Source organism: Pseudophryne corroboree, chromosome 2 (assembly GCF_028390025.1).
Source record: "Pseudophryne corroboree isolate aPseCor3 chromosome 2, aPseCor3.hap2, whole genome shotgun sequence".
Taxonomy (NCBI): Eukaryota; Metazoa; Chordata; class Amphibia; order Anura; family Myobatrachidae; genus Pseudophryne; species Pseudophryne corroboree.
In genome coordinates this window covers 796456572-796481094 of record NC_086445.1, presented here as the reverse complement: position 1 = coordinate 796481094, position 24523 = coordinate 796456572, and the positions used below count along the sequence as shown (strand labels likewise).

The 24523-nt window shown below is 44.9% G+C and overlaps 1 protein-coding gene across 4 annotated transcripts in view; it reads left to right on the top strand.

Annotated features, from left to right (window-relative positions):
- The window catches only part of LOC135048860 (uncharacterized), a 132510-nt gene that overhangs the window by 19120 nt on the left and 88867 nt on the right, over nt 1-24523 (top strand). For all 4 annotated transcript variants that reach the window (XM_063955588.1, XM_063955587.1, XM_063955584.1 and 1 more), the window contains 3 exons: nt 2301-2549; nt 4487-4555; nt 5537-5696. The gene's annotated coding sequence lies outside the window, so the exon portion shown is untranslated. The remainder of the gene's footprint in view (nt 1-2300; nt 2550-4486; nt 4556-5536; nt 5697-24523) is intronic.

Here is a 24523-nt window from a genome sequence, read left to right as displayed (position 1 = left end):
TCGGGCGCGCTCGGGTTAACCGAGCAAGGCGGGAAGATCCGAGTCGCTCGGACCCGTGAAAAAAAACATGAAGTTCGGGCGGGTTCGGATTCAGAGGAACCGAACCCGCTCATCTCTAGTTAATATTACACTTACACTCTGTGCCTGTGGTGTGGCTGCTCCTCTACTCACGTCTGCAGGCTCCTCCATCACTGCACAGTGCACTCTGGCAAGTGCACCACGTGACTCCCTGGGTTTTAGTGAATCCACGGAGGGGAGGGGAGGGGAGAGAGGAAGTGGGTCTTCAGAGTCAGGGGGAGGGAACAGGGATGGACACTGGACAGGGACGCTGCTGTATGTCTCTAGCTTGACTTGCAGCAGGAGGAGCAAGGAGGAGAGGGAAGGGCCCTCGGCTCACACAGAAAATCCTCACAGTGAAGAGCTTTTGCCGGCGCTGCTGCTGCCTGTCAGTGTGTGACAGCACTGCGCATCAGCAAGTCTGCAGAGCGGGGAGCGCCTCTCTTGCCCAGCGCCTCCCTGCTTTGCAGACCTTGCTGAGCGGGTAGCGCCGGGCCTGACCTTGTGTGATATATGGGCTCCTGATTACCGCTATCAGTGTTACATCTGAGTCACCTGTGTACACTAAATAAACCTGCATTACTATTTAAGTCTTCAGGTGTTTGGACTGAGGTCACTGCACCAGATAGCCCAGTACACTCTGCCAACAGTTCACACATGCATGCAGGAAGCGTCTATTTATGTCAAATGCCTCCTGCTGTATTACCATGTATAGGCATGGCTGCTGCTTCCAAAATGCAAAATCCTACCGCACCTGAATCACCCACTGTGGGAACGTCCATACCACCGGGCTGAGTCTATCATTGAGACTGCGAAGTTCATAATCACTAACAGGGCCATAATTAATGTTGGGCGAAAGCAGCAGCCGCACAGGTCACAAATCAGATGTGGGGCATGGGGATGTACGTTTTTAGGTTCATTTGATAATAACTGGGAACATGGTCTGTGTCAAATTTCTTTCCTGACCTAGATGTAGATTTAGTTACAGCTCTAATCACCGAGCGAATGATTATGAACCGTCTTGCGAATAACCATTTTAAGATGATCTAGCTTAGATAACGGATGCAGTTAAGCGCATCAGGTGTTTTATAGCAATATAACATTTTATTTCAATTACTTTGCTAATCAATGTCAAAAGGAAAGAGTGGCAGGAAGCGCTAAGCATTTTTAAAAGCAATTACAGCAGTGTTACTTTACATAAATTTAGTTGACAAGTGCAAAAACAAGAGGCAAATAAACTTCTAATAATGCACAGGGGTTAAAGATAAAAAAAATACAGCAGAAAATAATAACAGCAGTGCTGCAGAATGGCAGGAATGCATAAAATACATTACGAGCTATACAGTGCGGTTATTTCTTTTCTCCCCTGTACAGCAGATCCTTTATCTTTTGCCCTTCACCCTATGTCAGATGGCTTGCATTTTCTTTTGTATACCTGTCTAGGGATTCAATCACTTCTTTTGGTTCAGTTCCAAGACCCTCAGCATCAAGGTCTTTCTTTTCTTTTTTTTTTTGAGATCCTTAGATTCAATGCTGCTCGCAGACTCCCTTTCAGTCCCTGACTACTACAGTATGCCATTAGCCTATTCCCTATTGTCCTCACTACAGCCAATGCTAGGCAGCACGTGCATGTGGCTGCGTGTCGTGCTGGTGTGCTGAAAGCCTGCTTTTCTCAGCGCAGACTGCAAAGTTCAGGCACAGCAGGGGAACATATAATTAAACAGAGCCAGACTGTTCAGTGGGCAGTCAGTCACGGATATTTAATTAGCTAAGGCTGGCGGCTGGTTGGTTTCTTGGCTGTGGTTTGAAGATCAACAACTGGCAGGTTCCGTAGGTTTAATATACGTGGCAGTTGCATTAAATTTGAGATCGCGAGTGCTTACTGATATGTCATCCTGAAACATTCATAAAAATAACAGACATGTATTGGCATTGGGCTGCATACAGATTCATATTTTCCAAGATCGCTTGAGCAGTTTCGCTACGTCCTAAAGTATTATGATCTATTTGTCATAAACACCTCTATATGCTTCTATATACTCATTGCTTTGGCGCTACCTTCATTTTCATAATTACATGACTCTTGATACATGAAACATTGTGCTTTTTAATATGTTATTATCACAAAGTACAAGTAGTTTTAATTGCTGGAAAATTAATGCTAAAACCCCCCATTATCCTCCTTCCTTTTACCATCTTAGTATCCAGCATGCCTCATCCATTACTTGTCCTGTCTTCCACAGTTATTATGAGATTCTTGAATATGGGTGAGTGCAGACAAGATTCCTGTACTCTAATTACTTCTCCAGTGAAGTGGCCAAGGGCATGATAACATCGTTTGCTGTGAATTACATCATCATGTCCCCTCCCATGGGGTGTAATGCTGTGAATTGTGAGGACAGTACTGCAACAACAAGATTCATAACACCCACCACCACCCCAAGCTCTTCCACCTGGACCCAGGATCTCCTGATTATAAGCAGCAAAAGTAGGTAGGTATCCCACCATGCCAAGTTTATCTGAATGGTGTTCTGACTTTCCATCAAATCACATTCCATGCAGGATCGGATATACCACAGGTTTAATGGAAAATTACTTATGAAGGGACCTGGTTCCCTTCACAAATAAGTAGAAATTCAACCCTGGTCATCGCTCTCTGAAACTGAATCCTGGTCAGTGATCTCTGCACTATTTTGTGTTGAGGTATTGCATGGGGAATGGATGATAGAGGTATTTTAATCAGAGGAGTATACTGATCTGGAAAATAAGCTAACAGAGTTCCCTAGTGACTTTGCAATACTTATGCAATATGGAGGGTATTTACTAAGCCTTAGATGGAGATAAAGTGGATGGAGATAAAATACCAACCAATCAGCTCATAACTGTCCTTTTTCTAACACAGTCTGTAGCATGGCAGTTAGGAGCTGATTGGCTGGTACTTTATCTCCGTCCACTTTATCACCATCCAAGGCTAAGTAAATAGACCCCACTAACTGTATGTGGTCATGACAATGTTCCAACAATGCCAACCTCAAGTAGTTCTCAAACTAGTTAAAGCATTTTAACCATTTTGGCAGTATAACTGTAAACATGATCGTAAAGCATCATGTTTAAAGTAATACTTCCAATGCATAGACGTAGCTACAATAGGTGCAGGTGGTGCGACTGCAGCAGGGCCCGGGTCGCCTCCGAGGCTCTGTCCTCCCCCCTGCACCCAGTTATGCTGCCAGCCACGCGTTCACCTCCTGATCCCCTTTGGCAGCCGCTTTTTTCTTTGCAGTGTGCTGCTGCGCTGTAGGCGCATCTTCTCTCCTGGCTGGCTTCATCTCTCCTCACTGATTTTGCTGCAGGCACATCTGCTGTCCTGGCCAACTCCATCTCTACTCTACTGACTGATGCTAGGAGGAGGTATGGTCATGTTTCAGGGATGACCCAGCAGGCTTAGCATGGTCACACCTCCTCCCAGCATCAGCCAGTGAGTAGAGATGGAGCTGGCCAGAACAGCAGATTTGCCTGCAACAGCACACTGCTAAAGGAGAAGCCATCTGCAGGGATCAGTAGGTGAACAGATGGGAATGTTTAATCAGGTGTTTAGCATAAGTCTAGGTCCAATATCAGTACAATACTTCACATATTTTCATAAAAAAGTCATTGCTTTCCCACATTTAGATATCAGGAAGCTGAACGCGTTCATATATCAATGTATAACTATCCATCAAGTGAGTGCTGGACTGGGTAATGAAAGGCCCACCGGGGTATTTCAATCGTAGATGCACACAAAACAGTGTGTACACCACCATGAGGCAGCAACATGATGTAGAAAGGGCATGACCATTCCACACATGGGCTGAGCATGGGTGGACCAGGTGCTCCGGGCACCAGCAGCTGGTATTGGCAACATAACGGAATGCTGATTGAATCGGGGGTGGGGGCAACATCGGGACATAAATACCTGCACATTATTAAAATGAGGCAGAGATCTTCCTATGGACATGCTGCACCTCATGATGTCACCTCTGCTTGCAAAATGTCTGCAGATATTTCGTAGGTTAGCTTCTGCCTCATCCTCCTCAAGTACACCACTTGAGACTTTCTCCTGAGGTAGGATGGTCTCCTCCTCCTGAGGTAGACCTGTAACTTGCTCCTCTTGCTGAAGTAGTCCTGTCACTTGCTCCTCATCCTGAGGTAGGCCAGACAATGCACTTCCTTCTAAGATACGTTAGTCCCTGCCTTCTTCTCCTGAGGTAGACCAGTTACTCTCCTGCTCCTGAGGTAGGCTAGTCACTTGCTCCTCTTTGTGAGGTAAGTAGGTTAGTCACTGTCTTCTCCTTAGGTAAGCTATTTACTTCCTCCTTCTGAGGTAGGTTTGTCTCCACTCCTTCCCCATACCTTCTCAATGAAAACACTGCTTTCTGCATTTCCTTGGCAGCTACTCCTCCCCCTGCTGTCATGCTAGAGGAGCATACTTGCTGATCATAGGAGGCTGGATGCTACATTGGTAAGTTCATTGTGCAGTATTTTTTTTTCCAGTGGCCTCTATGTTCTTCTCTATTTAAGGAGTGCTTGCTTTTTCATATTGCAGCAGCATTAGGATTTCTATGTGTGCAGAACTAGACTTCTATATCACTACTCCTGCACCTCCTTCTCCTCCTACAACTGTGTATGTCTATGACACCCCTCTTTTTACCCATTTGTGTGTGCCTTTGTGTCTCCTCTGTTTGTGTCCATGACGTCTCCCTCTATATGTCTCTAATTTTATGTTTTTATATCTCTTCATTGTGAGTGTCCTTTATTTAATTTGTGTGTATCTGACCCCTTTTACATCTCTTAAATCTATCCATCCACCTTCTTCTACCATTAGCCCCCACCAACCACTTTTCCCATGTGCCCCTTACAGCTCATTTTTTCTCTTGACCTCCTCATGACACTATCTTTTTCTATTTTTGCCCATGTACTCATAATCTTCCTCCTCTTCTTCTACTACTGAAGTTAATGTATTCCCTCAGGCTTCCAATTAAAAGTGACAGGTGCAAAATCTGATTTTAATAACTTTTGCCCTGCACAGCCCAAAAGTCTTACCACCTGAGATAACCCTGATGGTGGTACGATGTGTCAGATTAATCAGTGAAGGTTCCTCCATGGGCTTTCTAGACACCCACACTTGGTTGCTGTTTTCCCTTCCCATTGGCACAGTTTCTTTGGCCCATACCATTGCATTTTTCCCAGTGAACCATTCATACCCTAATCAGACTCTGATTTTGATGTTTTTTCTTTTCACTTCAACCTACTCACACATGCTGTCCATTCCTCATCTGCATGTGTGCTTCATTACTAGTGGTGTTGTAGTATACACCTGCTCTATGACTTCATGCTATGCCTCTGATCCCACAGAATGCATGACTGTCACAATAATATATGTATTGTATGTATATATATATAACTCGACCGTTATACATGCTGAGGAATCTCTGTTTTCAAGGGACTGCTGCCCAGGAGACCTATCCTCTAATGGTGGACACATTTATTTGGAATTGCTGATCTACAACGAACACCATCTTTGCATAGAGACTCTGGAGCCTTTATTTATAAGTGGCATTATAGGAATGGACACTCCGGCACATCAATAATCAGCTACAATTGTATGCTTCCAATCTACGTGCACAAATTGTGTTTTTTTTCTTGTTAAAAGTTTGTTGATATTTTGTATTAATTTCTATTGTTCCATCCAAATTTATTTAACATCAAGCACCGCCATCCTTGTTTTTTGTATTCTTTCCTAATGTGGGTGTAACAATCCATTTTTATGGTGGCTGCTTATTGAAACAGTTCAAGGTGAGTGCCTAAGCGGTAGTTGATACCTTTGTTCCACTTAACCAGTAAAGTTGGTTTATTGAAGTGTAACAGGTACAGCCGTACTCACTTTTATATACACGCTGGATCTCATGGCTAGAAGCTTAAGCATAGTGCTGTTTTATAAAGATCACCAGCTGGTGAGTGTATACTGTAAAGGGGAGGTGGTGCAGAATACTGGAACTAGAGATGAGCGCCGGAAATTTTTCGGGTTTTGTGTTTTGGTTTTGGGTTCGGTTCCGCGGCCGTGTTTTGGGTTCGACCGCGTTTTGGCAAAACCTAACCGAATTTTTTTTGTCGGATTCGGGTGTGTTTTGGATTCGGGTGTTTTTTTCCAAAAAACCTAAAAAACAGCTTAAATCATAGAATTTGGGGGTCATTTTGATCCCAAAGTATTATTAACCTCAAAAACCATCATTTCCACTCATTTTCAGTCTATTCTGAATACCTCACACCTCACAATATTATTTTTAGTCCTAAAATTTGCACCGAGGTCGCTGGATGACTAAGCTAAGCGACCCTAGTGGCCGACACAAACACCTGGCCCATCTAGGAGTGGCACTGCAGTGTCACGCAGGATGTCCCTTCCAAAAAAACCTCCCCAAACAGCACATGACGCAAAGAAAAAAAGAGGCGCAATGAGGTAGCTGTGTGAGTAAGATAAGCGACCCTAGTGGCCGACACAAACACCGGGCCCATCTAGGAGTGGCACTGCAGTGTCACGCAGGATGTCCCTTCCAAAAAACCCTCCCCAAACAGCACATGACGCAAAGAAAAAAAGAGGCGCAATGAGGTAGCTGTGTGAGTAAGATAAGCGACCCTAGTGGCCGACACAAACACCGGGCCCATCTAGGAGTGGCACTGCAGTGTCACGCAGGATGTCCCTTCCAAAAAACCCTCCCCAAACAGCACATGACGCAAAGAAAAAAAGAGGCGCAATGAGGTAGCTGTGTGAGTAAGATAAGCGACCCTAGTGGCCAACACAAACACCGGGCCCATCTAGGAGTGGCACTGCAGTGTCACGCAGGATGTCCCTTCCAAAAAACCCTCCCCAAACAGCACATGACGCAAAGAAAAAAAGAGGCGCAATGAGGTAGCTGTGTGAGTAAGATAAGCGACCCTAGTGGCCGACACAAACACCGGGCCCATCTAGGAGTGGCACTGCAGTGTCACGCAGGATGTCCCTTCCAAAAAACCCTCCCCAAACAGCACATGACGCAAAGAAAAAAAGAGGCGCAATGAGGTAGCTGTGTGAGTAAGATAAGCGACCCTAGTGGCCGACACAAACACCGGGCCCATCTAGGAGTGGCACTGCAGTGTCACGCAGGATGTCCCTTCCAAAAAACCCTCCCCAAACAGCACATGACGCAAAGAAAAAAAGAGGCGCAATGAGGTAGCTGTGTGAGTAAGATAAGCGACCCTAGTGGCCGACACAAACACCGGGCCCATCTAGGAGTGGCACTGCAGTGTCACGCAGGATGTCCCTTCCAAAAAACCCTCCCCAAACAGCACATGACGCAAAGAAAAAAAGAGCCGCAATGAGGTAGCTGTGTGAGTAAGATAAGCGACCCTAGTGGCCGACACAAACACCGGGCCCATCTAGGAGTGGCACTGCAGTGTCACGCAGGATGGCCCTTCCAAAAAACACTCCCCAAACAGCACATGACGCAAAGAAAAATTAAAGAAAAAAGAGGTGCAAGATGGAATTGTCCTTGGGCCCTCCCACCCACCCTTATGTTGTATAAACAGGACATGCACACTTTAACCAACCCATCATTTCAGTGACAGGGTCTGCCACACGACTGTGACTGATATGACGGGTTGGTTTGGACCCCCACCAAAAAAGAAGCAATTAATCTCTCCTTGCACAAACTGGCTCTACAGAGGCAAGATGTCCACCTCATCATCATCCTCCGATATATCACCGTGTACATCCCCCTCCTCACAGATTATAAATTCGTCCCCACTGGAATCCACCATCTCAGCTCCCTGTGTACTTTGTGGAGGCAATTGCTGCTGGTCAATGTCTCCGCGGAGGAATTGATTATAATTCATTTTAATGAACATCATCTTCTCCACATTTTCTGGATGTAACCTCGTACGCCGATTGCTGACAAGGTGAGCGGCGGCACTAAACACTCTTTCGGAGTACACACTTGTGGGAGGGCAACTTAGGTAGAATAAAGCCAGTTTGTGCAAGGGCCTCCAAATTGCCTCTTTTTCCTGCCAGTATAAGTACGGACTGTGTGACGTGCCTACTTGGATGCGGTCACTCATATAATCCTCCACCATTCTTTCAATGTTGAGAGAATCATATGCAGTGACAGTAGACGACATGTCCGTAATCGTTGTCAGGTCCTTCAGTCCGGACCAGATGTCAGCATCAGCAGTCGCTCCAGACTGCCCTGCATCACCGCCAGCGGGTGGGCTCGGAATTCTGAGCCTTTTCCTCGCACCCCCAGTTGCGGGAGAATGTGAAGGAGGAGATGTTGACAGGTCGCGTTCCGCTTGACTTGACAATTTTCTCACCAGCAGGTCTTTCAACCCCAGCAGACTTGTGTCTGCCGGAAAGAGAGATCCAAGGTAGGCTTTAAATCTAGGATCGAGCACGGTGGCCAAAATGTAGTGCTCTGATTTCAACAGATTGACCACCCGTGAATCCTTGTTAAGCGAATTAAGGGCTCCATCCACAAGTCCCACATGCCTAGCGGAATCGCTCCGTGTTAGCTCCTCCTTCAATGTCTCCAGCTTCTTCTGCAAAAGCCTGATGAGGGGAATGACCTGACTCAGGCTGGCAGTGTCTGAACTGACTTCACGTGTGGCAAGTTCAAAGGGCATCAGAACCTTGCACAACGTTGAAATCATTCTCCACTGCGCTTGAGACAGGTGCATTCCACCTCCTATATCGTGCTCAATTGTATAGGCTTGAATGGCCTTTTGCTGCTCCTCCAACCTCTGAAGCATATAGAGGGTTGAATTCCACCTCGTTACCACTTCTTGCTTCAGATGATGGCAGGGCAGGTTCAGTAGTTTTTGGTGGTGCTCCAGTCTTCTGTACGTGGTGCCTGTACGCCGAAAGTGTCCCGCAATTCTTCTGGCCATCGACAGCATCTCTTGCACGCCCCTGTCGTTTTTTAAATAATTCTGCACCACCAAATTCAAGGTATGTGCAAAACATGGGACGTGCTGGAATTTGCCCAGATTTAATGCACACACAATATTGCTGGCGTTGTCCGATGCCACAAATCCACAGGAGAGTCCAATTGGGGTAAGCCATTCCGCGATGATCTTCCTCAGTTGCCGTAAGAGGTTTTCAGCTGTGTGCGTATTCTGGAAACCGGTGATACAAAGCGTAGCCTGCCTAGGAAAGAGTTGGCGTTTGCGAGATGCTGCTACTGGTGCCGCCGCTGCTGTTCTTGCGGCGGGAGTCCATACATCTACCCAGTGGGCTGTCACAGTCATATAGTCCTGACCCTGCCCTGCTCCACTTGTCCACATGTCCGTGGTTAAGTGGACATTGGGTACAGCTGCATTTTTTAGGACACTGGTGACTCTTTTTCTGAGGTCTGTGTACATTTTCGGTATCGCCTGCCTAGAGAAATGGAACCTAGATGGTATTTGGTACCGGGGACACAGTACCTCCAACAAGTCTCTAGTTGGCTCTGCAGTAATGATGGATACCGGAACCACGTTTCTCACCACCCAGGATGCCAAGGCCTCAGTTATCCGCTTTGCAGTAGGATGACTGCTGTGATATTTCATCTTCCTCGCAAAGGACTGTTGGACAGTCAATTGCTTGGTGGAAGTAGTAAAAGTGGTCTTACGACTTCCCCTCTGGGATGACCATCGACTCCCAGCAGCAACAACAGCAGCGCCAGCAGCAGTAGGCGTTACACGCAAGGATGCATCGGAGGAATCCCAGGCAGGAGAGGAATCGTCAGAATTGCCAGAGACATGGCCTGCAGGACTATTGGCATTCCTGGGGAAGGAGGAAATTGACACTGAGGGAGTTGGTGGGGTGGTTTGCGTGAGCTTGGTTACAAGAGGAAGGGATTTACTGGTCAGTGGACTGCTTCCGCTGTCACCCAAAGTTTTTGAACTTGTCACTGACTTATTATGAATGCGCTGCAGGTGACGTATAAGGGAGGATGTTCCGAGGTGGTTAACGTCCTTACCCCTACTTATTACAGCTTGACAAAGGCAACACACGGCTTGACACCTGTTGTCCGCATTTCTGTTGAAATACTTCCACACCGAAGAGCTGATTTTTTTGGTATTTTCACCAGGCATGTCAGTGGCCATATTCCTCCCACGGACAACAGGTGTCTCCCCGGGTGCCTGACTTAAACAAACCACCTCACCATCAGAATCCTCCTGGTCAATTTCCTCCCCAGCGCCAGCAACACCCATATCCTCCTCATCCTGGTGTACTTCAACACTGACATCTTCAATCTGACTATCAGGAACTGGACTGCGGGTGCTCCTTCCAGCACTTGCAGGGGGCGTGCAAATGGTGGAAGGCGCATGCTCTTCACGTCCAGTGTTGGGAAGGTCAGGCATCGCAACCGACACAATTGGACTCTCCTTGTGGATTTGGGATTTCGAAGAACGCACAGTTCTTTGCGGTGCTTTTGCCAGCTTGAGTCTTTTCAGTTTTCTAGCGAGAGGCTGAGTGCTTCCATCCTCATGTGAAGCTGAACCACTAGCCATGAACATAGGCCAGGGCCTCAGCCGTTCCTTGCCACTCCGTGTGGTAAATGGCATATTGGCAAGTTTATGCTTCTCCTCCGACAATTTTATTTTAGGTTTTGGAGTCCTTTTTTTACTGATATTTGGTGTTTTGGATTTGACATGCTCTGTACTATGACATTGGGCATCGGCCTTGGCAGACGACGTTGCTGGCATTTCATCGTCTCGGCCATGACTAGTGGCAGCAGCTTCAGCACGAGGTGGAAGTGGATCTTGATCTTTCCCTAATTTTGGAACCTCAACATTTTTGTTCTCCATATTTTAATAGGCACAACTAAAAGGCACCTCAGGTAAACAATGGAGATGGATGGATACTAGTATACTTATGGATGGACTGCCGAGTGCCGACACAGAGGTAGCTACAGCCGTGGACTAACGTACTGTGTATGCTGCTAATATAGACTGGATGATTGATAATGAGATGAAATCAATATATATATGTATGTATATATAATATCACTAGTACTGCAGCCGGACAGGTAGATAATATATTTATTAGGTAATGATGACTGATGACGGACCTGCTGGACACTGTCAGCTCAGCAGCACCGCAGACTGCTACAGTAAGCTACTATACTATAGTAGTATGTACAAAGAAGAAAGAAAAGAAAAAAACCACGGGTAGGTGGTATACAATTATGGATGGACTGCCGAGTGCCGACACAGAGGTAGCTACAGCCGTGGACTAACGTACTGTGTCTGCTGCTAATATAGACTGGATGATTGATAATGAGATGAAATCAATATATATATGTATGTATATATAATATCACTAGTACTGCAGCCGGACAGGTAGATAATATATTTATTAGGTAATGATGACTGATGACGGACCTGCTGGACACTGTCAGCTCAGCAGCACCGCAGACTGCTACAGTAAGCTACTATACTATAGTAGTATGTACAAAGAAGAAAGAAAAAAAAAAACCACGGGTAGGTGGTATACAATTATGGATGGACTGCCGAGTGCCGACACAGAGGTAGCTACAGCCGTGGACTAATGTACTGTGTCTGCTGCTAATATAGACTGGATGATTGATAATGAGATGAAATCAATATATATATGTATGTATATATAATATCACTAGTACTGCAGCCGGACAGGTAGATAATATATTTATTAGGTAATGATGACTGATGACGGACCTGCTGGACACTGTCAGCTCAGCAGCACCGCAGACTGCTACAGTAAGCTACTATACTATAGTAGTATGTACAAAGAAGAAAGAAAAAAAAACCATGGGTAGGTGGTATACAATTATGGATGGACTGCTGAGTGCCGACACAGAGGTAGCTACAGCCGTGGACTACCGTACTGTGTCTGCTGCTAATATAGACTGGATGATAATGAGATGTAGTATGTATAAAGAAGAAAGAAAAAAAAACCACGGGTAGGTGGTATACAATTATGGATGGACTGCCGAGTGCCGACACAGAGGTAGCTACAGCCGTGGACTACCGTACTGTGTCTGCTGCTAATATAGACTGGATGATAATGAGATGTAGTATGTATAAAGAAGAAAGAAAAAAAAACCACGGGTAGGTGGTATACAATTATGGATGGACTGCCGAGTGCCGACACAGAGGTAGCTACAGCCGTGGACTACCGTACTGTGTCTGCTGCTAATATAGACTGGTTGATAATGAGATGTAGTATGTATAAAGAAGAAAGAAAAAAAAAACCACGGGTAGGTGGTATACAATTATGGATGGACTGCCGAGTGCCGACACAGAGGTAGCTACAGCCGTGGACTACCATACTGTGTCTGCTGCTAATATAGACTGGATGATAATGAGATGTAGTATGTATAAAGAAGAAAGAAAAAAAAAACACGGGTAGGTGGTGGTATACAATTATGGATGGACTGCCGAGTGCCGACACAGAGATAGCTACAGCCATGGACTACCGTACTGTACTGTGTCTGCTGCTAATATAGACTGGATGATAATGAGATGTAGTATGTATAAAGAAGAAAGAAAAAAAAAACCACGGGTAGGTGGTATACAATTATGGATGGACTGCCGAGTGCCGACACAGAGGTAGCTACAGCCGTGAACTACCGTACTGTGTCTGCTGCTAGTATAGACTGGATGATAAATAATGATATAAAAAATATATATATATCACTACTGCAGCCGGACAGGTATATATTATATAATGACGGACCTGCTGGACACTGTCTGTCAGCAGAATGAGTTTTTTATAGAATAAAAAAACACCACACAAGTCACACGACGAGTGTTTAACTTTTTCAGGCAGACAATCACAATATACTGGTGGTCAGTGTGGTCAGGTCACTGGTCAGTCACACTGGCAGTGGCACTCTGGCAGCAAAAGTGTGCACTGTTTAATATGTACTCCTGGCTCCTGCTATAACCTATAACTGCTCCCCAGTCTCCCCCACAATTAAGCTGTGTGAGCACAGTCAGATATTATACATAGATGATGCAGCACACTGGGCTGAGCACAGATATGGTATGTGACTGAGTCACTGTGTATCGTTTTTTTCAGGCAGAGAACGGATTATATTAAATAATAATAAAACTGCACTGGTGGTCTCACTGGTCAGTCACTAGTATAACTAACTAACTACTATCAGCAAAATTCTGCACTCTCTGAGTACTCCTCCTAAGCTCCAGTAAATGAAGTGTTTCACTCTCACTCTCCTATCTATTTCTAAACGGAGAGGACGCCAGCCACGTCCTCTCCCTATCAATCTCAATGCACGTGTGAAAATGGCGGCGACGCGCGGCTCCTTATATAGAATCCGAGTCTCGCGATAGAATCCGAGCCTAGCGAGAATCCGACAGCGTGATGATGACGTTCGGGCGCGCTCGGGTTAACCGAGCAAGGCGGGAAGATCCGAGTCGCTCGGACCCGTGTAAAAAAACATGAAGTTCGGGCGGGTTCGGATTCAGAGGAACCGAACCCGCTCATCTCTAACTGGAACGACTTTATATTGCAGGTCTCTCTGGAACTAAGTGGGAGACTTGTGTCTCCATCATGTTTCTTTTCATACAGTACTTTCTGTACTAAAGATTTACAAGATTGCTGCAGTCACAATCGTGCATTAGTACAACAGAGTAGAGGACTGCTCCCTTGGTCCTAGTGCCCCAGCATGTATGCAGAGTGGGAAGAAAGTGTAGAGTGCACTACTTTTATCAATTCAGACCTCCACATATGCCCCACAGACCTCACCATATTGCCCTAAAACCACCAATATGCACCTCACGCCTCTTTACATGCCCATCAGACCTTCCACACATACTGTACATACCACTTAGGTAAAGACAGTTGCCCACTGAAATAAAGAGTAGGAGAGAGGGTCTTCAGGCAGTTCAGCTCAAAAAGGACTGGGTCTATAGAGATCTTTAGGACTTTCATTGTTGAAATTCCCATGCACTTGATGTTATTGTTAGAGATGAGTGCACCTGAAGAGAAATTTAGCAAGGAGGCCATTTTGCAGTGGGGTGTAGTACCTTATATCGACAGATGGTGTATTGACATAACATTTTTACAATGTTTTACAGTGTTTCAGCCCTAACTGTGATCTAACCCTAACTGCAGCCTAACCCAAACCCAAACGTGTTCAATATGGAATACTGGCGGCCAGGATGCCGGCCGTCAGTATACCGACAGCGACATCTCAGCCACCAATATGCGTTTTTGCACAGCAGCGATCAGGTCTGAACTGCGCATGCGCCGGCACCGCAGTGCGTCGGCGCATGCCAGACAGCCGACGGCCATCTTAGCCCTGCGATCGCCTCTGCCTGATTGACAGGCAGAAGTGGTCGCTGGGCGGGAGGGGACGCGTTTGGCCGCCGTTTAGGGGGCGCAGTCCGGGCAACGCAGGCATGCCCGTACCGTTGGGGGGGGGGCAGACCGTGGCGGTTGCGTGACGTCACATGCAGCTGCTGCGACCCGGCCAGCGACGAGTAGCTCCCTGCAAGCGCGTAGGAGCTGCGCTGGCTGGGTGCTACTCTTTCAGTACAAAAGCATCACCGCTGTGCAATGCTTTTGTGCTTGTGTAGGGGGGCGGGGGATCGGGCCTTGCATGCGGGGCGGACTAGCCCTGTGCTGGGCGTCCCCCCACATGTCTGAAGGCTGATCGTAGATGTGCTAAATTTAGCACATCTACGTTCAGGTCTGAATTAGGCCCATTGTTTGCCAAACTGCAATGGTAAAATGGCGAATATTTCATAAAACTGTGTTGAATGTTTCATTAATTTAATTATTATTATTAAAGTAGAGAGAAGTGGACCAATTTTACATATGTGTTTTAAGTATTCTGAATAATACATATAATATATGTATTATTTTTGATGGACTCATTTGCAAAAAGATAGAATTTTAAGTAACTACAAGAATTTTTAGTAGTCTTTAGAACATGTAGATCCACTCATAAAAATGCTACTATGTATTAATCATTTTTTATATAAAATGATGGTCACCGCACAGAACTACACTAAAATGGTAATTCCTAGTAAGCAAATAAAAATGTGCATGGAGAGCATTGGGAATATGATGTAAATTGCTCAGTCAAGAACCATGAATCAGTTTCTTAAATCTTCTTTTTCCTTTTTCTATTGGTGTATGCTAGGACATTTACAACATGATTTTTTTTATTTTATTTTTACAAACATGGCAAGTGGCAACAAATTTATCAAATCCAAAAAGCCATATGGGAGATAACCTCTGCCAGTGGTAAAATTTTAAAGTACCCATCTGCACTGGATACTGGAATTAAGGGGCAGATTTATCAAAAGGTGATTTATCAAATACATCATACCTTTTTATGTAGAAGTCTGATAAATATTGCAGTGATACTTGTACGGGATGTAGTTACTATCACAGCAGTAGGGATCCCAGTGGTCAACCCACTTGTACAGCCACAGTAACTGGCAATAACAGCTTAATAATAGAAAAGAAAGTATTTTATAATGAAGTAGCTGTTCTCCCGGCATTGCCTGGGTCTCTCTCTCTCTCTCTCTCGCTCTCTTTCTCTCCTATTTCTCTTCAGCGCTCCCCAATTTTCCCATACTTCTCCCCTCTTACTCATCTCTCTCCTCCCTAATCTGAATATTTCTCTTTCTCCCTCTGACGTGCTTCTGCACTTTATCATTAGTATTTATCTTTTTCTTTATCTTCTGCTACTCTGTTTCTTTCTTGATTCCGCTCTCTTCATCCCTCGGTCTTGTTTTTTTCCCTTCTGCTCTCCCTCTGTGTCTGTTTCTCTGTCTCTGTTTTTCTCCTGGCTCTCTGTTTCATCCTCTTCTCTCCCCTTACTACTTGTTTAGACTTTAGTAACTCCTCCTCTGTGGAACAATTGTATAATATAGAGCTGAAGGTTTTACATATATTTAATTGCTTTATAATCTAATATTTTAATTAGCAAAAGGATCCAACATATGCCAGGTCACCTCTGTCTTGCCATCGCACTGCTCCACTAACCCTCGCCCCGCTCTGCTCCCCCAGCCTGCTCCACCCCTGCTCTGTAACACACTTGCCCCTACTCTGTAATACTGCTTCTAGGCTTAGGTATGTCCTGTCTCCCTAGCAGTGAGAGCCGTTGGGGCATGCGTAAGTTGTAGATGGGGTACACATTTATTAGATAGATATTTTTGAAACTATTTTTTTCTGTATTAGTGGGACTAAAGGTCAGGTGCCACCTGCTAGCCATATGGACTATGGGACATCTTCCAGGATTATGCACTATTGTTCAAAGCTGCACAGCCACAGATTCTAGGGGCCTTAAGCAGAGGGGAGTCTCAGGCCAGGGGAGAATTACTTCAAAGATACCCTGCTCTGTCTTATCTGTGGGAATCTGGAGGTGCTTTAAAGGATGTTGCCAATCACATATCTCTTTGTTGGAAGATCTGACAGGAGGGTACAGCTTCTGTTGGACTATTAGAATCAAACAACAGTACAGGATGGGTTACCGCTGCAAGGACATTCAGAATGTTTAATCCTTAAAGGGTTCTGATCACTTTCGTTTGCCTGCAGAATGCAGGATACAATTTTAAATATGGGGGACCGCAGCAGATATCTCTGATGCAGTCCCCTATATATACAAGGGCATACAAATTATTTGTGGATATCCCGCAAATAATAATTGATAAATAGGCCCCAAAACATAATTTCTGTTTCATTGGGTATCTGTGTAGTCTCTGCATCGTAGGGCCAGAATGCTAGTTTTCTGCTGTCAGTTTGTCTTATTGGCCTAACTGTACATATTGTACTCTTGTCACAATGTCAGATCTCCTTTACTGCTCACAGGACCTAATTCAGAAGCGTATAAAAAACACAGAGAAGTGCGCTAACAACAGCAGCCTGTACTGGGAAGGTCAATTCCCTGGATATTGGGGTAAAAATGAAAAAGAAATGTACTGGCGCTGGCTGAAATTCAATAAGAGATGAACAACTCAATGCATGAAATTAAAAGAATAACATTTAATAAACATTTATCAAAGAGAGGTTATCCTACCCCTCAGAGGTAAAACACAAACAATTTGTTGAATAAAAAGTGCGCTTTGTAGGATCCCACAATATTAACCCTTTGAAATAAAAAGTCCACAGTTCCTGGCTAGGACGCTGTTCCACATTTGCCCACAAGTTCAATTAGGTAAGATGTAATATTACCAGACTGGATTCCAGATAAATTCCCTTAGGTCTTTCTTGCAGTTAGAACCAAATAGCAGTAGGGATGAGTCCAGATCAAGGAATGAATTTGTGTCGAAATTTTATCCTAGTGGATTCCAATGGGTCCAAATTTTGCCAGGAAGTGGATAAGGGTGCTGATGCTTGAAGTCCTACAGGCTAGGGCTCAAGCATCAGCACCCTTATCCAAATTCATTCCTTGATCTGGACTCATCCCTACTGCTATTTGGTTCTAACTGCAAGAAAGACCTAAGGGAATTTATCTGGAATCCAGTCTGGTAATATTACATCTTACCTAATTGAACTTGTGGGCAAATGTGGAACAGCGTCCTAGCCAGGAACTGTGGACTTTTTATTTCAAAGGGTTAATATTGTGGGATCCTACAAAGCGCACTTTTTATTCAACAAATTGTTTGTGTTTTACCTCTGAGGGGTAGGATAACCTCTCTTTGATAAATGTTTATTAAATGTTATTCTTTTAATTTCATGCATTGAGTTGTTCATCTCTTATTGAATTTCAGCCAGCGCCAGTACATTTCTTTTTCTAATTCAGAAGCGGTTGGAGGGTGCATCACTGCTTAATTGGAAGCAGCAGTGATGCACAGAGATGGTAATGTAGTAGGAGGTGACTTCATGCTTCCTGCATGCATTTGTGATGCAGTGCTGCATCCTAAAATGAGGAATCTATTACCTGCGACTCCATAATCTGGCTGAGTGAATCCTAAGGTTGCCGCTGCTCCTATCAAGAGGCCTCATCACTCCCCCAAAATGAAGACAATATGCTTCAGAAAATGAAGGCCATCGCCACCCCCTCCCTGTCCCCAAACGGCTGCAGACTGTCAATATCTTGACATCTGCAGCCATAGTGGTTGGGTCCTGCGCGTGTGCAATGGATCTGAACTAGGCCCAATATCTATTGGTGCTAAATCCCTGGCTTAGTTTGCTATTCTCTCTTTATGTGCCATCTACCATAACATTTGTTGTTTTACCCTCTTTAGAATGTTTTTCAGATTGTCTGAGTATTATTATTATTATAATTTTTTTTTTGTTACTTGTTATACAAAGGGATATGTAGTTTATTTATTCACTGTAATGGCTTTCCTTTCTTTCAAGGACCCATTCCTTTATATCTATCCTCTTAATACTAATTTCCTGAGAATGATTACCCCTATACTGTCTCATTCTGGTAGATGCTGTCCTTTTTTTGTCATCATTATATTTCTTTGCCTGTCTCTAGGGTATCTATTTATTAAAGAAATGAAAAAAATATATGTATTGCCTGTAGCGCAAACTTTTTACTTTCGCACAAATTTATAAATCTGTTTTGGGAGTATAGTGAAGCTGCTGGCTAATTACAGACCAAAGAAATCTCTTGAACAAAATACCAATAGCAATAAAACCATAGCCTGCGCTTTTATACTCACAAATTTACTAATAAATGCTATATAAAAAATAAAATCTCAAAATTTACGTATGTAACTGTATTTCATCAAAGAAAAATGTATAAACCATTGAAAAAATATACATTCACACAATCAAGTTATAAAATGTCGATATACTACAACATCCTAGAATTCTTGGAAATAACTTTTAATTTGAGCCAAGGATCTGACGTCCAGACTCTTATGGTTATAGTGATAAAAGTTCCTATTTATAATCACAGGATGAGCTTATTCTAAATACATTTCTGGAAATTATGAAAAATCGCTACACACTTGCAGGTCCTTGGGACTTAAGAAGAGTTTCCCAATGTAGTAGCAGGGCCTTAACAGCAGTGTAGGCCCCTGAACAAAGCAATGCACTGGGGCCTCTACCCATACTCCAGCGGTAGGGGTGGGGGGTGAAATTGTGGCAGCTTTGATGTCCTGCGGGCTGTAGGGGGTGTTCTAACTTCCGCTCTTCTCAGCATGTAGAACCAAGGGCACTCATTTCTGCTGATTACTCCTTTACTGCACAGATGGTGGGAGATGGGGCGGAAAGGAGAACACTAAACGGTGGAAGGGGGCTTTGTTCTGAATGAAGGGGCCCCGGTACATGACTTCCAGGGTGGTAGGGGGGGTTTAAAATGTAGGGGATAGGTGGATAGTGAAGTGGGCTTAATATTCATAATTTTCTGGTTGGAGGGCAGCTTGCTTGACTGCAGATATTTCCAGTTCTTGAAAATAGATTTCTTAGCTTTCCATGGGATAAAAAAAACTAGAGAGTCCCACCTTTCAGGAGGTACCGGGGACTTGAGTATCAGAGTTCAGGAGACAGAGGAATCCAGCAACGAAAATAGGATTTTAATACCTACCGGTAAATCCTTTTCTCTTAGTCCGTAGAGGATGCTGGGGTCACTTCAAGAACCATGGGGTATAGACGGGATCCGCAGGAGACATGGGCACTTTAAGACTTTGAATGGGTGTGAACTGGCTCCTCCCTCTATGCCCCTCCTCCAGACTCCAGTTTAAGGAACTGTGCTCAGGGAGACGGACATTTCGAGGAAAGAATTTAATGTTAAATCACGGTGAGCCACTTACCAGCTCACACCTCAAGCATGCCGCAGGATGTGGCTTTCCATAGAACACCAGCCAACGGCATGAAGAACCTGCAGCAATATGCTGACAGAACCCGTAACACAACCTGTGTGTAACCATAACTAATAACTGCAGATACAGTACGCACTGGGATGGGCGCCCTGCTGGGGTCACTTCAAGAACCATGGGGTTATACCAAAGCTCTAAAAATGGGTGGGAGAGTGCGGACGACTCTGCAGCACCGAATGACCAAACTTGAGGTCAATATCGGCCAAGGTATCAAACCCGTAAAAATTTTAGGCAAACAGTTTGCTAAATAGCTGCTCGGCAAAGTTGCCATGCCGAGACCCCCCGGTCTACCGGCCCAGATGAGCCCACCTTTCTAGTAGAATGGGCCTTCACTTAATTCGGTAACGGCAAACTTGCCGTGGGATGAGTATGCTGAATCATACCACAGATCCAGCACGCAATGGTCTGCTTAGAAGCCGGACACCCAATCTTGTTGGGAGCAAACAGGACAAACATAGCCTGTGTTCCTAAACAGAGCCATCCTAGCGACATACATTTTAAAACTCTGACCACATGCAGAGGCTTTTGACTCAGTGAAAGCGTTAGTAGCCATCGGCATCACAATAAGTTGGTACATGTGGAAGAAAGAAAACACCTTCGGTAGGAATTGTTGACGAGTTACCAACTCAGCGCTATCTTCATAGAAGATCAAATAAGGTCTCCTGTAAGACCAGGTTGCTAAATTAGCCACTCGCCTTGCGCATGCCAAGGCCAACCTGATGATCACTTTCCAAGTGATGACTGTCAACTTCCACCTTCTGTAAAGTTTCCAACCAATGTGATTGAAGGAATTTCAACACCATGCCAAGATCCCCTTGTGCCACTGGGGACACAAATGGAGGTTGGATGTGCAATACGCCCTTCACGAAAGTCTGAACGTCTGGAAGGGAGGCCAATTGTTTTCAAAAGAAAACCGATAAGGCTGAAATTTGTACTTTAATTGAGCCCAACTTTAAACCCGCATCCACACCAGCTTGTAGAAAAATGGAGAAAACGTCCTACTGAACTTCTTCCGTAGAAGCCTTCTTGGACTCACACCAAGACACATATTTTCTCCAAACATGGTGGTAACGTGTAGACGTTACCCATTTCCTAGTCTGAAGAAGTGTGGGAATGATTTCACCGGGAAAAAACCCTTTCGGGTCAGGAACTGGCGTACAATCTCCAAGCCTTCAAACGCAGCCGCGGTAAATCTTGATACACGCACGGCCCCTGCTGTAACAGATCCTCTCGTAGCTGAAGAGGCCCGGAATCTACCATGAGCAATTCCTGAAGATCTGGACACCCAGCCCTCCTTGGCAGGTCTGGAACAATGAGGATCACCTAAACCTTTGTTCTTCTTATGATCATTAGCATCTTTGGAAAGAGTGGAAGCGGAGGGAATACATATACCGACTGAAAAACTCACGGTGTTACTAGTGCGTCCACTGCTATTGCTTGAGGGTCCCTTGACCTGGAACAATATCTCTGAAGTTTCTTGTTGAGACGAGACGCCAACATGTCTACTTGAGGAATTCCCCAAAGACTTGTCACTTCTGTGAAGACCTCTTGATGAAGACTCCACTCTCCTGGACGGAGATTGTGTCTGCCGAGGAAGTCTGCTTCCCAGTTGTCCACTCTTGGAACGAACATTGATGACAGAGCGCTTGTATGTTTCATTGCCCAGCGGAAAATATTTCTGGCTTCTGCCATTTCCTTCTCCGTTTCCCGTTTGTAGAAAACTGTTGTAAACGGCCCTTAACTCTAGACCGTTTAATCGGTGACAAGTATCTTAACTTGACCCTCTTCCTTGGAAGCTTTCTTCCTGTGTGACAGCTCCCCCGCCTCGGAGGCATGCATCTATGGTCACCAGGATCCAGACCTGGAACCCGAACCTGCACTCCTATAGGAAGTGAGAACCGCGCAGCCCCCCACCGGAGTGAGATTCCGTTCTTGAAAGACAGGATTATCCTAGGTGGGAACCGGACCACTTGTGCAACTGGTCCTGTTAAAACACCCTGGCATGGAACCTGCCCACTGAATGGCTTCGTAGGCCGCAACCATCCTTTTCAGCAACGGAATGTATTGAAGGATTGACACCGTTGCATGTCTGAGCAGACTCTGGATCCCCAGAGCCTTTTCCACTGGAGGAAAATAAACTCATCAGTTCTGTATCTAGTTTTATTCCCAAAGCCGACAACCGCGTCGTTGGGATCAACAGTGATTTTGAAGAACTGTCCGGGAGAATGCAACGTTTTGCACCACGTGGTTAGTGATCTCGCCGTAATCAGGAGAGCGACCTAGTACAGACCAATTATGACTCCTTACTATCGAAGGAGAACCATCATTAGCGCCCTCACAGTGGTGAAATTGGCAATGACAGTCCTGAATTGCAAACCTCAGGTAAGCCTAGTGCGGATGAAACCCGTAATAAGACCTCCTTTAACCTTTATTGAGATGGGATCTCTCAGGGCAGGGATCTCCAATCTTGGATCTTAATTTCTTTAAGTAGAAATTTAGGGATTTCAGATATAGGACTGGTCTGACCCAGCCGTCCGGCCTCGGGAGCACGAAGAGGCTTGGAAAACAGCCTCTTTTTTTTTTTTTTTGTGACCTGGACACCAGGACAAAGACCTGATCCTGACACAACCATTGTATTGCGCCGCATACTACCTCCCCGTCCGGAGGAAAACCGGTAAGGTCGATTTGAAAATCGATGAGGGGAACGTCTGGAAATGCCAGTATGCCCCCTTTTGGAGACTATTCTTAAAACCCACGGGTCCATGTCCGTTCCAGGACTGACTGAAGAGTCAGAGCCGTGGTCCCACCGGTGTGGGCTCCCGCCAGATAGACGCAGCTTCATGTTGTGGATATGTCAGAAACAGAGGATGATCTCTGCTCCAGTGAACTTGAAAAGGCTGCTGACCTCTTCCATTGTCTCCTTCCTCTACCTGGAAAGAAAGGGCAAATCTGTATGTATTCGGCTGAAATGACTGCATCCGACAATGATGCGTCATCATCCGTTGTGAGGGAACATAGGGCAAGAAAGTCTACTTACCAGCAGGGTTTGCCGAGATCTATTAACAAGACCATCACCAAACCAGGCTTCACCTTCATAGGGAAGAGACTCCATTTCTTCTCGGAGTCAGCATCAGCATTCCATTGGTGAATCCACAACGCCCTCCTAGCCGAGACCGCCATGGAATTGGCCCGCGAAACCAAGAGTCCTACCTCCCTTGTAGTCGTCCAGCAGTATGCTGCAAAGTCCTAGACATGACCCAACTTAAGGAGTATCCCATCTCTCCCCAGGGTAACTATATCGGATGACAAGGTAACCGACCATTTCTGAATACTATTACTCCCCCATGCGCATGTAATGGCGGGTATAAGTAACACACGCGTGGACACATAACTAGAATATAATGTAGCTTCCTGCATATGATCCTTTGTGACAGGGCCCCGTGCAGAACAGGGGGTAACTCCCCCTTTATCCTCTCTGCGCGGGAAAAGAATAAACACTTGGAATCTTCTTGAGGATTTGAAACCATTTTGTCAGGGTTGACGCAGAGTTTTTCCAACAGAGCGCTCAGCACAGGAGGAACTTTACCTCAGCATTCATTATAAACTTATATATATATATATATATATATATATATATATATATAAATAACCTCCAAAATGACCCGGCACTCCACCGGTCCCCTCCGCCAACAGAAAACTGCTCCCGGTGCCCTCCTCGTAGAGGCAATCCTCTGAGATATAGACCGTGCAATGAGGCGGCACTCAGGAGACTTTTTAAGCTGTTTATTGCTGTGTCTCCGCTTCCTGACGAAGGGGCTGCGTCCCCGAAACGTAGACACAGCAATAAACAGCTTAAAAAGTCTCCTGAGTGCCGCCTCATTGCACGGTCTATATATATATATATATATATATATATATATATATCTATCCATGCACACACATATATCTAATATATATATATATATATATATATCTCCTTGTATCAGGAACAGCAGAGTCCCTAGTGACGTTAATACGTTCATAATGTATATGACACATGTACTGAATGCTGCACAGTAAATTGTGGATCTAATCAGGAAACCTTACGGTCGACCTAAGAAACAATATTCGTGTCGATATCAGGGAGTAGTAACTGGGCAAATAAACCATTTTTGCGACCCCGAGGGGTCTGAGGGGAATATTTCTATGAATATGACACCCTCTATAAATATTACTACGTCTATGTCTGTGCAACAGATTTACGTAACCTTACTATACATATATACATATAGGTATAGCCCTTTCTGACATGCATCATATTTTCATGCAAAGTTTTACCCAGTCAGATACTGGTGGTGCCGACAGGGTCACCCACACACATCTGTGTCCCCCACATAGTTTTCTCTTGGGAAAAACATACATCTACTGACCTGTATACACTTTTTTACATGTACCAAGTACCATCAGGAGTCGGCGGTGCCGACAGGGTCATATCCACAGCCGTTTGTGGCAGAGCACGCAGCCTCATACATGTCGACACTGGCTATAAGGGATAGACCTCAGTAAAATCTGTCAGGGAACCACAGAAGGAGTTTACCAGCTCACCGCTTTTATATATATATATCTATATATATAGTGCTTTTTT